We start from the raw sequence: 5000 nt of genomic DNA, 5'->3' as shown, positions 1-5000 counted from the left end.
AGAAGAACAAGACATCTGAGTCGTATTTCTGGAATCTCATAAGCAGCCCAAGACTTTTTTTAAAGATAGGTAAAAGCTATAGGAAAATATTAATTTTCTTTTTAATATAGGCAAATATATGGTACACTAGAGTATTGTTGGTATCATTATTACTAGCTAAGCTACACCACTAATCGGAAAAACAAAATTCTACAAGCCAAAGGGCTTCAGTACAAAAAGCACCAAATTAAGGAAACGAAATGGAAGAGGTTCTAACAAACTATTAATGAGAAGTAATATAAAAAAACAAATCTAATTAGATAAATAACAATGTCATACAGAGCATCTACTCTATTAAAATAGGCTCAACCTGTTCAACCAAAAAGAATTATCACAAAATTATTTAAAAATATAATTGGGAATATGATTGGGAAGATCATTCCACTATTTGGTCACAGACGGAATGAAACGTTTAGAATACTGTGTAGTATTGAGCATTACTAAAGAAAGGCCAGACTATTAGGATTAACAACATGCCACTTACGACTTAGTGGATCGTATAGTCCAGAATTATCTGAATGCAAAGGAGGGTCAGAATTAGGAAAAAATGCACAAAAAGATAATAGAACGACGGAGCCACAGAATAATATCCAAAGTATAAGGAATAAATAGACTATAAGTTTTTGCCCAAGACAGGTAAATATTTAAAATATGCCGGTATATATTAATCAAAACATTTCCTCGAGATATACAGGTCTCTAAATATCTCAATATCTAAGTACAAAATTTTTTTTCTCCAAAGATTTTTAATGATGAGTTTTAATAAATTGGGTCTTTATTACGTTCACATTTAACCTGTATTTCTACCCTTACCCTTCACCTGCTTCAACACAACAAACCAGGCCTGTAAATTTCCTATAAAATGTCTAATACAAAAAAAAAAAAAAAAATAATAATAATAATAATGTTCAATACGAATTCCTCCTAGCCTAATTTTCTCAAACCAAACCTTACCAATGAATCTAGGTCTAGATGTCAGGATGCCAGATAACTCATAATCAATCAATCAATCAATCAATGTATCTGGGTCCTAACCATGCCAGGGTTGTACACCTAGGCATAACCTAGAACGCCAATATTCATAAATTCCCGGTGATTTAAATTTATAAATTAACGAATACTTCGCTTAGCCATAATTTGCAAAGATAAAGACATACGACAATCCTTCCTTGAAATGTTCTGAACTATCTATTTCACTATATAAATCAAATAAACTGAAATACAGTGCTCAAGCACCTCATAGATTTTAAAATTTCCTCCAACAACCTCTGAGAGAATTAACATAAAAACATGGAGTCAAGAATATATATATATATATATATATATTTATATATGTGTATATATATATATATGTATATATATATATATATATATGTGTGTATATATATACCGTATATATATATATTTGTATGTGTGTGATTGGGTGTGTGTGTGTAAGTGTTCAATTATAATGTCAATTATGAAGTTTACTATACTTTAATTCTAAGACCCAATTACAGAAAAGAACTTGAGTGATCACTGATAAAAAAAGTAAACTAAAAAAAAAAAGGCAACATAGAATGAAAGCAGGGAAATACAAATATTGTGAGAGACATAGGTGTGTCCAATGCCATTATCTACCTTTATAATGCTCATATTTATTCCTTACATTACAGTAACGTATTGATCTATTTATATTCTCTTTGAAAATTTAACCCATAGCATGAATACACTTCAATATTGTGATGATAATTATGGAAATTGTGTTTCTATTTATGTAACATTACTGCTTTTTTATACTGAATGTGAAAAATGAAATATTCTTTGATAGGAGAAATTGTTCTGCATAGATAAGATAAATGAATTTGATAATTTATTATATTCTCTTTATTACGTTGGCCAATGAACAATTGTTTTCGTTCATTATCCTTTGAAAAGAGAACGGATACCTAAATGCCGCAATAAAAGCCTTTTATATAATTTCTGTTATAAGATAATGACGTTGGGTAACGCTATAATTATTGAGGTCTTGAAGACACTCGTTATGATAGATTAGTCTGGCTCCTCGTGGACTTTGATAAATAATTCTTAAAATATACAAGAGAGAGAGAGAGAGAGAGAGAGAGAGAGAGAGAGAGAGAGAGAGTGTGTGTACCTGTGTCACGTTTTTCGTCATTTCTTTAGGCTGAGCAAACATATATGATATATATGACTAAAAATATTTAAAAAAAATGTGAGTAATTATCTGTAAAGATGTTCTCTCTCTCTCTCTCTCTCTCTCTCTCTCTCTCTCTCTATATATATATATATATATATATGAATTTATGTACTGAAGCTTTAAATTGTATTCCAAACTACACTTCTACAATTAGATCAAAAGAAACATCTAAAAGGACATAGATAAATTTTAAAAGCATATTTTCCTTTCTCTCAACATCTGTATTAGTTAGTAATTAACTAGGTATAAATATGGAAAATATAAGGTATTGTAAAATTCACGCATTAAGTAAATATAAGAACATATGTAGACATTAAATCTTATCTACTAAAGCTGACAATGTAACATTTATAATTAATTGTCGAATCGAGAATGAACTTTTAATGTAGAAAACTTCTATATTAAACTCCCTTCATTTTTCATATCTACTGTACACTGTTTATATCAATACATGCTCATTTTAAGACCTCTTTCAATCCATTCAGTCAACGTATCTCTATTTGCATCTTTTATTAAACGATTCTTTTTGTGCTTTCAATGACTGTAGAACAAATTATCTTTTCTAAAATTCTCGATTACCTTCTAACCCCTAATTTCATCACATGCTTCCTTTTCCATTCTAACTTTATTCATGATTAACCTATCCTTCCATCTGAACGTGTACATTATTTTCCATTCTGCCGTGCAATTGCAAACTAAATATTATCTTTTTCGTTCACTATTTCTCCTTTCCTTAAGGGACCAGTTTACTGGTTTATTCCCTCTTCCTAGCTTCTTTGAAACCCAAAACTGTGTCCTGATAATGAAATTTCAAACACTTTGTAAACTCCATACAATTCTGTTTCTTTAATCCATGGTCTCTTATCATACTATCTCCTTTCTTCATCCACTCCCTCCGTCCTGAGATTCCATTTACCTTAAACTTTAGTTTAACTAAATAACAATCTGATTATACTTATAGCCACATCCCTTTTCCCTCTTACAGCTATCATCTTATCTTTCCCTCTATTCTGCACGCTTTTTGCGTCTTTTCTTGTGTTCAAAGTATACTTAGAAGCTCCCAAAAAATTACCAGATTCTCTTAACACATTCTCATTCACTACCTAAAATGCTTTATATTTCTCTGTCGCCTGCATGTATATCCCCTAGGACAGTCATTCTTTTAGGTACAAATTAAGATTCTCCCAAAACTTCTTTCATCCTTATAGGTGTTCAATGTGGGGCCATACACTCCCGCTATTAAATTTCGTTCTCCAGCCTTGTTTAATCTTCCCCAAAAATTTAAAACTCAGAAATTTCAACTTTCCTCAGTTATATATATATATATATATATATATATACAGTATATATATCTAGAATGAGAAGGTTTACGTGGCTGTGCAAGTTATTGGATAAAAAAAAGGGGGAGGTGTCAGGTACTGAAATGTGGGTAGCAAAGTCCGTAGAGTAACCGAATAACCAACTACATTTACATAATGAAATTTACAACTATGTGATATAGTAATATTATAAGTTATAAAAACAAAAACATAATAGTCAATACAGCAAATAAAAAGATATAACCCCTAGTAAAAAATGATTAACAAGAGCTACAGCCACTGCGTGTGTGACAATGGTCTGGCAGCTAGCTTATGCTGAAGAAGAGGCGGTAACCGTCACTTTAGGATAATGGTCCTCCTAATACCCTCATCAACTATCCAGGACCATTTTCAAGTTGACACTCTCCCCTTTTTTTCTCTTTCTCTCTTTCAAATTTATTCGTGAGGTGGATTTCAAGGCCACACTCTACTGAACTTCAAAGTGTATAAAAATTTCTCTGTAAGCGGCTCCGAATTATTCATTCGGTTTCGATTGGCAGTCTAAAGGATTCTCAGATAGTGTGATGAATTTACTCCTTCGCATTTCTTTCATGCTTTTTCTATTGTAGGAATGAGAGCTAGAGGGCCACGCAAGTTCATATTTTGCAACGCCAAATATAAACAGACTATTTTGGGACAATTAAAGGAGTTTTGGTATACATATGTGTATGTGAGCACCTACGCATACACATACATACATATGTATATATATACATTATATATATATATATGTATAATATATATGTATGTATTTTATATATATACATATATATACACACAAAAATATACATATTTACCTACACATATTGTATATATATATATATATATGTATATATATATATATATGTATATATATATATATATATATATGCACACACAAATACATATATTAATAAATAAAAAAATAAACATACGTACGTATATATATATATATATATGTATATATATATAAAACCACACATATAAACACACATACATGTCTATCATATATATGTATACCTGTATATACAAAATCAAGTGTTCCAGATATAAGTAAAACTAGACTGCAACTGGCTAAAACCAGTGGCGGAGGATTCCCCTGCAAAATAGGTGTGGAAATGCTTTCGTCAATCAGTAAAAGATATTGTGTAATGGTTTATTGGCCTAATGACCCCTTGACTAAATTTTGAGTTATGTTAACAAACTATTCTAAAGCAATTTATCTGTATAATAGCAGGTATATGGAGGTAAAACATAGGCAAAAGTGACAAATATAAAGAAATTGACCTTTGAACTTGAAGACAATGGGCACTTACAAGGTCATGTGAAGGTCACGGGTTAAATATGACCCCTTATTCTTAAAGAGCATGTGCGAAGGGGGGGGGGGTGACAACAAAACATCACTTTTATCCCACGTTAATTTTAAA

This window comes from Palaemon carinicauda, chromosome 40 (genome assembly GCF_036898095.1).
Source record: "Palaemon carinicauda isolate YSFRI2023 chromosome 40, ASM3689809v2, whole genome shotgun sequence".
Classification (NCBI taxonomy): Eukaryota; Metazoa; Arthropoda; class Malacostraca; order Decapoda; family Palaemonidae; genus Palaemon; species Palaemon carinicauda.
Note: the sequence above shows the minus strand (reverse complement) of the source record.